We start from the raw sequence: 12,233 nt of genomic DNA, 5'->3' as shown, positions 1-12,233 counted from the left end.
CCATGTCTTTTCAGCACTGTATGCATGTGTCACACAGCACATGGCCAGATAAGGTTGTAAAATGTTAAAATGACATTTCCCGATGAATGCATTTGTCACGGTTGAAAGCAATACAAAAGTGCAAAAACGCATGAAAAATGCTACTTGTGAACATAGCCCAAGGTGTGGAGGAGTATTTTTGTTTTTGGTTATTTATTTTACCTTATACACAAGTCTTTACCCTGGAAAGGAAATTCCTTAACATATTTCACAGGAAAACCATTTCAGTTTCGTTTTTGAAATTCACTGTTAGGGCTCTCTCACATGTCCAGATATTTCCGCTACTGGAAGAACCAGTACCGGAGATATCCGTGTCCGAGTGTATGTGTGTCCCTGTATATGATACGTGTGGCATACATGTGGCAACCGTGTGCAGCCAGTGTGCTGTATCAGCATCACACAAACCGGCGACTGGGAATCAGTGGTACAGTTAGCTCTGTTCCCAAGCACCGGGTGCTGAATGCTGCCCTCATCATTGTCTCCTGCCGACGCTGCGATCAGCACCAGCAGGGGACAACGTTGAGAGTAATATTCTACTCCCGCTGTGTCCAAAACCTGTAAAAATAAGAATAAAATAAAAAAATCCTTATACTCTCCTGTCCTAAGTGTCCCCCCGCTGTAATCCATCTGACCGCACACGCTGAGGAGCTGGGGAGAATGACTCGCTCCTGTGAACATTGTCCTGTCACTCAATGAGCTCAGCGCAGTTCCGGGGCCCTGCTCATTGTAGTGAGTCATTCTCCTCTGCTCCTCACCATGTGCGGTCAGATGGATTACAGCAGGGGACACTTAGGACAGGTGAGTATAAGGATTTTTTCATTTTATTCTTTTTTTTTTTTTTTTACAGGTTTTGGACACAGTGGGGACAGAATACTACTCTCGAAATTGTCCCCTGCCCACGCTGATCACAGCGCAAGCTGGGGGCAATGATGACCGATGCCTGCAGCACCCGGCGCTTGGGAACAGTGCGAACTGTACTGCTAATTCCCAGGTTCTGGTACGTGTCACACTGATGACACCATGTCATCAGTGTGCATGTGTGCGGGACGTTTTGTGACCCGTGCTGTGTGTAAAAAGTGCACATGTCAGCGTATTTTGCCCACAGACACACGGTCCTTGAAAACACACTGTACACAGACCTATTCATTTGAATGGGTCTTCATATGTCAGTTTATCAAGTACGTGTGGAAACGGACACCACACGTATTCAAAACATGGACGTGTGAAAGACCCCTTAGGTTGTGTGCATATTACATTTTTTTCAGGGAGGTCTGCTCTTAAAACCGCCCAAAAAAGCTCTCAGAAAAAGCTCAAAATAATGAATATATTCATTTTTATGTTTAAAAGAGTTGCTTCAAATATGTTCAGACTTTTAAGCTTCAAAAATGCCAAGATGCATAAGTGATCTGACCATTTTTCAGGCATTTTCAGCTTGGAAGACGCGCAATACTTCCAAAATAAAAGTCAATGAGAAGACTAAAAAGACGCTTAGAATACAGTACATCTGGGCATTTTTTAGAGAGTTTTGTGAGCATTTTTGGCTTAAAAAAACACTTGCATTTTGCTCTTAAAGGAGTTGTGCCACAAACAAAAGTATATTTTAATCAACAGATCTTGGAATAAAAGTAAACTCCACAATGGGATGTGTTTATCTCAGCACAGGAACATTTTTTAATCTTAGAAATATGCCCCTACTGTGTAATGGCTGTGCCTAACTGTGCAGAGTTGCTCCAGTTCATGGTCTGATCATACCACATCTCCTGGGCAGGGGAGGAAGCAAAAGAATATACAGACATTACAGCCGGGGATCACAGCTGATTCTTTTTGTGAGATAAAATATTTCACGGTCTGTTATTAAATAATATTTTACAAACAAAAAATCAACTGTGATCCTGTCACGCAAGGTGAGGGAAAGACTAAGTGCACAACAACAAGAAGAGGGGAAGGAAGCCCAAACACTAGGGAAAGGGGGAGTGGAGACCCCTAGGCAGATCTGACAACACCCTGACTTGGCGAACGTCCCTAAATAGGTTCCGCACCTATTCCTGAGCAGGAAACCTAATCCCTGACTGCCCCTAGCGATAGGCCCTAGGTAGAGAGGGGACAGGGTGAGCACTAGTCAGCCCCCACTGCAACTAAAGACAAACAGGTAAACAGACAAGGGGATACACTTAGCTTGAGAAGACTCCAGAGAGATCACGCCACCTATCCTCTAAGGGAACTCCAAGAAGACACTAGCTGACTTCTAGTAGTTCAGGTCTGGACAGAGAAAAATAGAGCTATCACCGTCGACCCTCTTGATAAACTGAAGATATTTAAACATCCAGCAAGGGTGTGTCAATTAGCAGCAGAAGGTGGAGGTCACTGCTAGGTCCTAGACAGAAAAGGATATCACTACACTACAGAGATGAAAAGATCAAGAAGGTGCCTGCAGAGCCAAGCGCAATGACCTTCTACAGCTGGATCCAGGATGACTGTCTGTCACACCTGACACACCCATAACAGATCCCCTGCTGTAATGTTTGAGTAGTATTTTGCTTCTTCCCCTGCCCAGCAGATGTGGTATATCTGGCCTTTTCTTGCACGGTCAAACATGGACATTACACAATACACAGTAGCAGCACATTTATAGGATTATCTCGGGACAGGAACATTTTTTTTAAAACACATCCAATTGTGGAAGTTATTATTATTTCAAGATCTATTGATTAAAATATACTTTTGTTCGTGGCACAACTGCTTCAGGGGATGGTGGGAAAACACATAAAAAGATGCTTCAGAAAAAAAAACACAGCAAAAACACCAGCATTTCCTGAAGCGGTTTCTCATTGGTTTCGCCCGCCTGAAAAATTGTAGTGTGAACATCCCCAAACAATTGAGATCTGCACTGCATGTCATCCACTTTGCTGCCATTGTAGTATGCTGCAGATTTTCATCCCATCATTTCAGACAGAATTGTGCAGGCAAAATGCAAAGGGGTTTTTTAGTTTCAGAAATTTTATTTTTATTTTTTTTAAATAATATGCACTTTACTCACCCTCCCCAGGTCCAGCACTGAGTCTCCAGTGCTGACTTCACATCAAAAACGTGGGAGCCGATAATTGAGCTCAGCACTTCGTTTTTACAAAAAAAATAAAAAATATTCTCAATTCCTCCATATCGTCCCTCTGTGGGGATCTTATGTAATGTACTGTAATTTTCTGCATATGTGAATATGAGAAACCAAAACAAACATAAAATAACATTTACATCTAGGAAGGCCGAGAATAGCAGTTGCTTGACACTTGAGAGATAGGAAGACATTACAGGAACATAATATTTAGGTTTGGTGCAATCTGAGTTTTGTTTCCTTACAACGGTGGATAAACTGTAAAAAAAGAAAAACATTAACATTGCTCCAAACATAGCGAGTGACATGACAAACAAGAAAAGGAAGAGGTAATGAGCGCTGGCTTCCTGTTGGTTTGTGTCTTGTGGTTAATGGCTATCGGAAGAGCGTAGGATGAGACGTCCGGTGCGAGCTTCCAAACAAGCAGTAGAATAGGTTGACGTCTTGTGGCATACCTTGAAGGAATGCTCAGTTTCCTTATTCTGTTAAAAGAGATGTCCAACTTAAAGGGACTGTCCACCTCTGGGAACATTTTTTTTTTCTTACATAAATGCATGCAATTGGGGTTAGAAATCATTTTTGCAATTGGGTTTCCATTAAAAATTTTGCAATGTATAGCTTTCTCATGTAAGGTTTTCTATTGGAAGAGACTGATGGACAGGTCTGGTCACATGCTCCTCCACTAGCAGCTGTTCTATGGAGAGGAGAACTGTGCAGTCTGAGAGGAAAACTGCAGTAACAAGAGCTGGAGGAGAACCTGTCATACATATAGAATAGTAAGCAGTGGTGTAACTATAGTCCGATAGGCCCTGGTGCAAGATTTGGACCTGCTCCCTCCCCACATGTTGGTCAGATGTATGGGCCCTTGTAGCATTCTAAATCCTATAAGGACATACAAGTTGCACCTCCTCCCCCATTATGTAGTACTGTCCCCCCATCTTGCGATCCTTCCTGGTATATATGTTCCCCATCCTGGACCCATCCTAGTATATATCTCCCCCATTCTGGTATATATACCCCTCATGCTATACAGTGGGGGAAATAAGTATTTGATCCCTTGCTGTTTTTGTAAGATTGCCCACTGACAAAGACATGAACAGTTTATAATTTTAAGGGTAGGTTAATTTTAACATTGAGATATAGAATATCCCCAAAAAATCAAGAAAATCACATTGTATAAATTAGATGAATGTATTTGCATTTTGCAGTGAGAAATACGTATTTGATCCCTTGCTGTTTTTGTAAGATTGCCCACTGACAAAGACATGAACAGTCTATAATTTTAAAGGTAGGTTGATTTTAACATAGAATATCCAAAAAAAATGAAGAAAATCACATTGTATAAAATTAGATACATTTTTTTGCATTTTGCTGTGAGAAATAAGTATTCTAACCCTCTGGCAAACAACACTTAATACTTGGTGTCAAAACTCTTGTTGGCAAGCACAGCAGTCAGACGTTTTTTGTAGTTGATGATGAGGGTTGTGCACATGTCAGGAGGAATTTTGGTCCACTCCTCTTTGCAGATCATCTCTAAATCATTAAGATTTTGAGGATGTCGCTTGGCAACTCGGAGCTTCAACTCCCTCCATGAGTTTTCTATGGGATTAAGGTCTGGAGACTGGCTAGGCCACTCCATGACCTTACTGTGCTTCTTTTTGAGCCACTCCTTTGTTGCCTTGGCTGTATGTTTTGGGTCACTGTCATGCTGGAAGACCCAGCCAAGACCCATCTTCAATGCTCTTACTGAGGGAAGGAGGTTGTTGGCCAAAATCTCGCGATACATGACCCCATCCATCTTCCCTTCAGTACGGTGCAGTCGTAATGTCCCCTTTGCAGAAAAGCACCCCCAAAGTATAATGTTTCCCCCACAATGCTTCACGTTTTGGACGATGTTCTTAGGGTTGTACTCATGCTTCTTCCTCCAAACACGGCGAGTTGAGTTAATGCCAAAGAGCTCAATTTTTGTCTCATCTGACCACAGCACCTTCTCCTAATAACTCACAGAATCATCCAGGTGTTCATTGGCAAACTTCAGACGGGCCTGCACATGTGCCTTCTTGAGCAGGGAGACCTTGTGGGCACTGCAGGATGTTAAACCTTTAAGGCGTAATGTGTTACCAATGGTTTTCTTGGTGAATGTGGTCCCAGCTACCTTGAGAACATTAACAATTTCCCTCTGTGTAGTTTTAGGCTGATCTCTCACCTTCCTCATGATCAAGGATACCCCACAAGGTGCGATTTTGCATTGTGCCCCAGATCGATGTTGATTGACAGTCATTTTGTATTTCTTCCATTTTCTTACTATTGCACCATCAGTTGTCTCCTCACCCAGCATCTTACTTATGGTTTTGTAGCTCATTCCAGCTTTGTGCAGGTCTATGATCTTGTCCCTGACATCCTTAAAAAGCTCTTTGGTTTTGCCCATCTTGTAGAGGTTAGAGTCTGACGGATTGAGTCTGTGGACAGGAGTCTTTTATACAGGTAACTATGTAAGACAGCTGTCTTTAATGCAGGTAACGAGTTGATTAGGAGCGTCTAACTGGTCTGTAGGAGCCAGAACTCATAATGGTTTGTAGGGGATCAAATACTGCAGATTTCTCACTGCAAAATGCAAAAAAAATTATCTAATTTATACAATGTGATTTTCTTGTTTGTTTTTTTTTGGATGTTCTATCTCTCAATGTTAAAATTAACCTACCCTTAAAATTATAGACTGTTCATGTCTTTGTCAGTGGGCAAACTTACAAAAACAGCAGGGATCAAATACTTATTTCCCCCACTCTATATATAAGAGTGGGGAAAAAGAGTATTTGACGCACTGCCGATTTTGCAAGTTTTCCCACGTACAAAGATTGGAAAGGTCTGTAATTTTTATCACAGGTACATTTCACCTATGAGAGAATCTAAAAAATAAATCTAAAAAATCACATTGTATGATTTTTACATTATTAAATTGCATTTTATTGCATGAAATAAGTATTTGATCACATATACATACACATTTTATATATACACTGCTCAAAAAAATAAAGGGAACACTTAAACAACAGAATATAACTCCAAGTAAATCAAACTTCTGTGAAATCAAACTGTCCACTTAGGAACCAACACTGATTGACAATCAATTTCACATGCTGTTGTGCAAATGGAATAGACGCTAGATGGAAATTATTGGCAATTATCAAGACACCCTCAATAAAGGAGTGGTTCTGCAGGTGGGGACCACAGACCACATCTCAGTACCAATGCTTTCTGGCTGATGTTTTGGTCACTTTTGAATGTTGGCTGTGCTTTCACACTCGTGGTAGCATGAGACGGACTCTGCAACCTACAGAAGTTGCTCAGGTAGTGCAGCTCATCCAGGATGGCACATCAATGCAAGCTGTGGCAAGAAGATTTGCTGTGTCTGTCAGTGTAGTGTCCAGAGGCTGGAGGCGCTACCAGGAGACAGGCCAGTACACCAGGAGACGTGGAGGGGGCCATAGGAGGGCAACAACCCAGCAGCAGGACCTCTACCTCCGCCTTTGTGCAAGGAGGATTAGGAGGAGCACTGCCAGAGCCCTGCAAAATGACCTCCAGCAGGCCACAAATGTGCACGTGTCTGCCCAAACGGTTAGAAACCGACTCCATGAGGGTGGTATGAGGGCCTGATGTCCACAGATGGGGGTTGTGTTCACAGCCCAACACCGTGCAGGACGCTTGGCATTTGCCACAGAACATCAGGATTGGCAAAGTCGCCACTGGCGCCCTGTGCTCTTCACAGATGAAAGCAGGTTCACACTGAGCACATGTGACAGACGTGACAGAGTCTGGAGACGCCGTGGAGAGCGATCTGCTGCCTGCAACATCCTTCAGCATGACCGGTTTGGCAGTGGGTCAGTAATGGTGTGGGGTGGTATTTCTTTGAAGGGTCGCACAGCCCTCCATGTGCTCACCAGAGGTAGCCTGACTGCCATTAGGTACCGAGATGAGATCCTCAGACCCCTTGTGAGACCATATGCTGGTGCGGTTGGCCCTGGGTTCCTCCTAATGCAGGACAATGCCAGACCTCATGTGGCTGGAGTGTGTCAGCAGTTCCTGCAAGATGAAGGCATTGAAGCTATGGACTGGCCCGCCCGTTCCCCAGACCCGAATCCGATTGAGCACATCTGGGACATCGTGTCTCGCTCCATCCACCAACGTCACGTTGCACCACAGACTGTCCAGGAGTTGGCGGATGGTTTAGTCCAGGTCTGGGAGGAGATCCCACAGGAGACCATCCGCAACCTCACTAGGAGCATGCCCAGGCGTTGTAGGGAGGTCATACAGGCACGTGGAGGCCACACACAATACTGAGCCTCATTTTGACTTGTTTTAAGGACATTACATCAAAGTTGGATCAGCCTGTAGTGTGTTTTTCCACTTTAATTTTGAGGGTGACTCCAAATCCAGGCCTCCATTGGTTAATACATTTGATTTCCATTGATGATTTTTGTGTGATTTTGTTGTCCGCACATTCAACTTTGTACAGAACAAAGTATTCAATGAGAATATTTCATTCATTCAGTTCTACAATGTGTTATTTGAGTGTTCCCTTTATTTTTTTGAGCAGTGTACAATACTAATCATTAATAAAATAAAACACAATACTAATATTACCATAAGTGCCATTATACACAGGAGCTCTGTACATAATATACAATGTATAGCGTCAGTGTACAGGTAATACAGGGATCTGACATTATACACAGGAGCTCTCTATATAGTGTACAGGTAATACAGTGATCACCAGTGACATATACACACACAATATATATACACATATATATATATACACACACACACACGCCAGCAAGACTTCTGGCTCTCACAGACCTGTTTTTCTTAAAGAAGCCATCCTACTCTGCACTCATTACCTGTAATTACTGCACCTATCCAAACACAATCATTCACACTTCAACATCTCCACCATGGCCAAGATCAAAGAGCTGTCTAAGGACACCAGGGACAAAATTGTAGACCTGCACAAGGCAGGGATGGGCTGCAGCACAGTAGGCAAGCAGCTTGGTGAGAAGGAAACAACTGTTGGCACAATTATTAGAAAGTGGAAGAAACACAAGATGACTGCCAATTTTCTTCGGTCTGGGGCCCCATGCAAGATCTCACCTCATGGGGGTAAGGATGATTCTGAGAAAGGTCAGGCATCAGCCCAGAAGTACACAGGAGGACCTGGTCAATGACCTGAAGAGAGCTGGGACCACAGTCTCAAAAATTACCGTTAGTAACACACTATGCGGTCATGGATTAAAATTCTGCAGGGTACGCAAGGTCACCCTGCTCATGCCAGCACATATCCAGGTCCATTTGAAGTTTGCCAATGACCATCTGGATGACCCAGAGTAGGCATGTGAGAAGGTCATAGGGTTAGATGAGAGCAAAAAAGAACTTTTTTGTACCAACTCCACTTGCCGTGTTTGTAGGAAGAAGAACCCAAGAACACCATCCCAACCGTGACGCATGGCGGAGGTAACCTCATACTTTGGGGGTGCTTTACTGCAAAGGGGACAGGACGACCGCACCGTATTTAAGGAGGATGGATGGGGTCATGTATCGAGAGATTTTGGCCAACAACCTCCTTCCCTCAGTAAGAGCATTGAAGATGGGCCGTGGCTGGGTCTTCAAACATGACAATGACCCAAAACACACAGCCAAGCAACTAAGGAGTTGCTCTGCAAGGAGCATTTCAAGGTCCTGGAGTGGCCTAGCCTGTCTCCAGATCTGAACCCAATAGAAAATGTTTGAAGGGAGCTGAAACTCAATGTAGCCAAGTGACAGCCCCAAAACCTGAAAGATCTGGAGAAGATCTGTATGGAGGAGTGGGCCAAAATCTCTGCTGCAGTGTGTGCAAACTTGATTAAGAACTACAGGAAACGTCTGACCTCTGTTACTGCAAACAAAGGTTTCTGTACCCAGGGCCCTAGTTGGCATTCTTGTTGCCCTAGGCACTTTAAATGGTCGCGCCCCCTACCGGTAACTCAAACTAAGGCCACATTCACACGTTCAATATTTGGTCAGCATTTTACATCAGAAATTGTAAGCCAGAATCAGGAGTAGGTGAAAAATACAGAAGTGATGACGGTTTCTATTATACTTTTCCTCTGATTGTTCCAGTCCTGATTTTTGCTTACAAATACTTATGGAAAATACTGACCAAATGCTGAACATGTGAACGTGGCCTTTAGATTGTAGTTAAAAGGGTTATCCATTACTTAGTTTTTTATGCCATAGTAAAAAAAATAAATAAACACTCAGGTATCTGCTTGTTCTATCAGACGCCGGTTCAGAGTAGTCATTGAACGCTCCTGCTTGCGATTCAGCAGCTCCAAGTTAAAGCAGCTCTTCCAGGCTGCTCTGTCAAAGGTTCGTGACTGTCGGCTTTCTGCAGTTAGGCAGCAGGGAGCTGGCTGTCAATCACCATGACATTGGCAGGTCACACCCTGCCAACAGAGCAGAAGGAAAGAGAAGCCACTGCTCTGTCAACGTGATGTCAGATGAAGCCACAGAGTCACCGTCAGGAACGGTGTGACAGCGCTGTGCCAGGTAGAACAGGCATGTTAGCAACTTAGGTCAGCAAAAAAATGATGTAGCCCAGGATAACCCCTTTAAGGCCTCCATTACACTCCATAGTAATGTGGGTCGCACTTGCAGATATCAACGTGTTCGGTTCTCAGTCTAAGGCTACGTTCACATATCCATGTGAGTGTCACAATCCGAGAGAAATGGATCAATATTCTCAGATGTCATCCTAGTTGTAGCCTAGTTGCTTCTGTGTATGTAGAGTTGTCCTCGTTTCCAAGACAATAAAACAATCCTTTGGAAGATCATGTTTTCATTCAAGGATATCAGTAAACAATAAATTTATGATGGAAAATGGAAGCAAATATGAAGCCTTCCGATCTGCATCTTTGCCTCATAGACTTGAACGGCCGAGTCTGATACACAAAGCGAATCAAAATAGGACCTACTCAGAGTGCATGGATCGCACGATCAGATCCATGATATCAACCGATGTGTGAAAACATCCATTATGCTCTATGGGACAAAGTGCTGTCTCATGGATGTGTGAATGTAGCCTAAGTTCCCAAGATGAGTATTTGGTAAGTTTTTTCTCTGCACCATTTCTGCACCAATTGTCTACATTAGGTTACTTGTGCTTTTGAGTGCATTTTTTACATGTGTTTTATCGCGTTTTTTCAGCTGTGGTTCTTTTAATATGTCATGCTTTAAATAAAACAACTTTGTTTTGGAAGATTCCTGTTACTTAGCTTTGATAAAACTTCATTGATAAAGTCATGTGCGGGTTACATGCGCTTTTATTGCGCTTCCTCTGTAGAAAAGCACAAAAGACACAAAAAAGCATTTTTATCTGCGGATTTTCCTCATCTCATTCAAGTCTATAAGTAAAATCTGCAAATGAATTATTTACTATAAAAGAAATTGACATTTTGCAGATTTCAAAAATCACACTGCAGGTCAGTTTACATAGAGTTAAAAAAAAAAACCAGTGTCCTATATCGGACTGCCAGTCCTTTTGTTCTAAAGAAAAGAAGGACTGGAAAGACACAAAGTGAAAAATAGGGTCTTATCTGGGTAAAAATGGTAAAAGAATTGCAAAATGTTTCTCACCTGGTTGGGCTGCTGCAGACCCACGAGAGGATGGAAGTGCAGGTAATGGAGAAACAAATGGGTTAATTCTGCACTGACGCGTGGGAAGGATAAAGGATGCCAATCCGAGATTGAGCGGTTTATTCATCAATGAGTTTCGTAGTATATAAACTTCTTCTTCAGGACGGCCGCAATAGAGATACATTCAGCAGAAGACAAAAAAGCCGCATGAAAGAAGTCGTCAAGAAGATCATACGACCATGGAGGGACATTTCACCCGAGGTCAGCAGTTATCAATCACATGTTGCCGCTTCAAACAAACATTAATTGTACAATTCTGAAGTCATAATGGTATAATACATGTTATCTGGACCTATATTTTTATCAAACTGATCTATTTATCAAAAGTCAACGTTAAATGTAACAAAATGTGGTAACTGAAGAATGTATGGAAATAAACTAAATAAAATGCATAGATTCTAACTTGGCTTTGCATGTTCTTTCCGAGCTCTATTAGTAGTACAGAGTGTGTGTTCATTCATGCACGCCACACAGAAGGTCAAGGTTTTGATTAGTTAATAGGATAAATTCAGAAAAGTACAGGCTGGTAATAAAAGTTCAGATGCAGTCATGCAGAAAATAGATGAGTCAATCTAGGGAGACATGCTCATTCCGTTCATGAATATATAACACAAATTACATTGGGATGCGGCAAAAAAACACAAAAACCCAAGGGGAAATTGACAAAAAAACCACGTGGTGGTATGGAAGTAATTATACAACCCAAATACCTGTGTTTAATGAAAATATACATAGTATGATGTGATATGGTGCGCCCACATTTAATATCAACTGAAGTTAGGGAGCTATGAACACACTGTGCTGCTGACAACTGAGGGACACCGCAGCGCGCGTTGTAGCCGAATCTATGTGAACAAAGGAATTTCCCAGGTCGAACGAGTTAGTACCCGTTGGAATTAATTACAATTTGCATAATAATCACGGCCAGGGCTGCCATCAGGGCATTACTGCTCTTACTACTGTATGGGGCCCGGTGAACAGAAGGAAAAAGGGGGGGCTCAGCCAGCCCAGGCCCTCCCTCTCTTTGCTTCTACACACCGGGCCTCAGGGGCAACAGTTCAGAGCATAATGCATCATCGTCCTGACGCCGGTCACGTGACACGCTGCATGCTCACTTTCATTTCGGAGCGGAGCAGCATGCGTGCCACATGTGGAATGGGACTGGGAAAGGCAGGCAGACTTTGGCGGCGGCACCAGCAGCAGAGGGAGTGAGAAAAGCAGTGTGTGTTTGTGTGTGTGTGTTGAGGAGGTCTCAGGCTGGGACGGCAGTGTTGGGCAGTGTATGAGGACTGGGGGAGGCTGCTGAGGGGTTTCTGGCTGTGATGGAAGGCCTATGAGGAGGTTTCTGACTGTGAGG

At 43.1% G+C, this 12,233-nt stretch overlaps 1 protein-coding gene across 1 annotated transcript in view; it reads right to left on the bottom strand.

Annotated features, from left to right (window-relative positions):
- LOC141164455 (transmembrane O-methyltransferase homolog) overlaps positions 1-11,021 on the bottom strand; it is a 47,098-nt gene extending 36,077 nt beyond the window's left edge. The window contains exon 1 of the mRNA XM_073649757.1: positions 10,817-11,021. The gene's annotated coding sequence lies outside the window, so the exon portion shown is untranslated. The remainder of the gene's footprint in view (positions 1-10,816) is intronic.
- Positions 11,022-12,233: the final 1,212 nt, after the last annotated feature.

Source organism: Phyllobates terribilis, unplaced genomic scaffold, assembly GCF_046119375.1.
Source record: "Phyllobates terribilis strain yellow unplaced genomic scaffold, ASM4611937v1 Scaffold_10__3_contigs__length_209671492, whole genome shotgun sequence".
Classification (NCBI taxonomy): domain Eukaryota; kingdom Metazoa; phylum Chordata; class Amphibia; order Anura; family Dendrobatidae; genus Phyllobates; species Phyllobates terribilis.
Note: the sequence above shows the minus strand (reverse complement) of the source record. Positions and strands in the feature narration are given on the sequence as shown.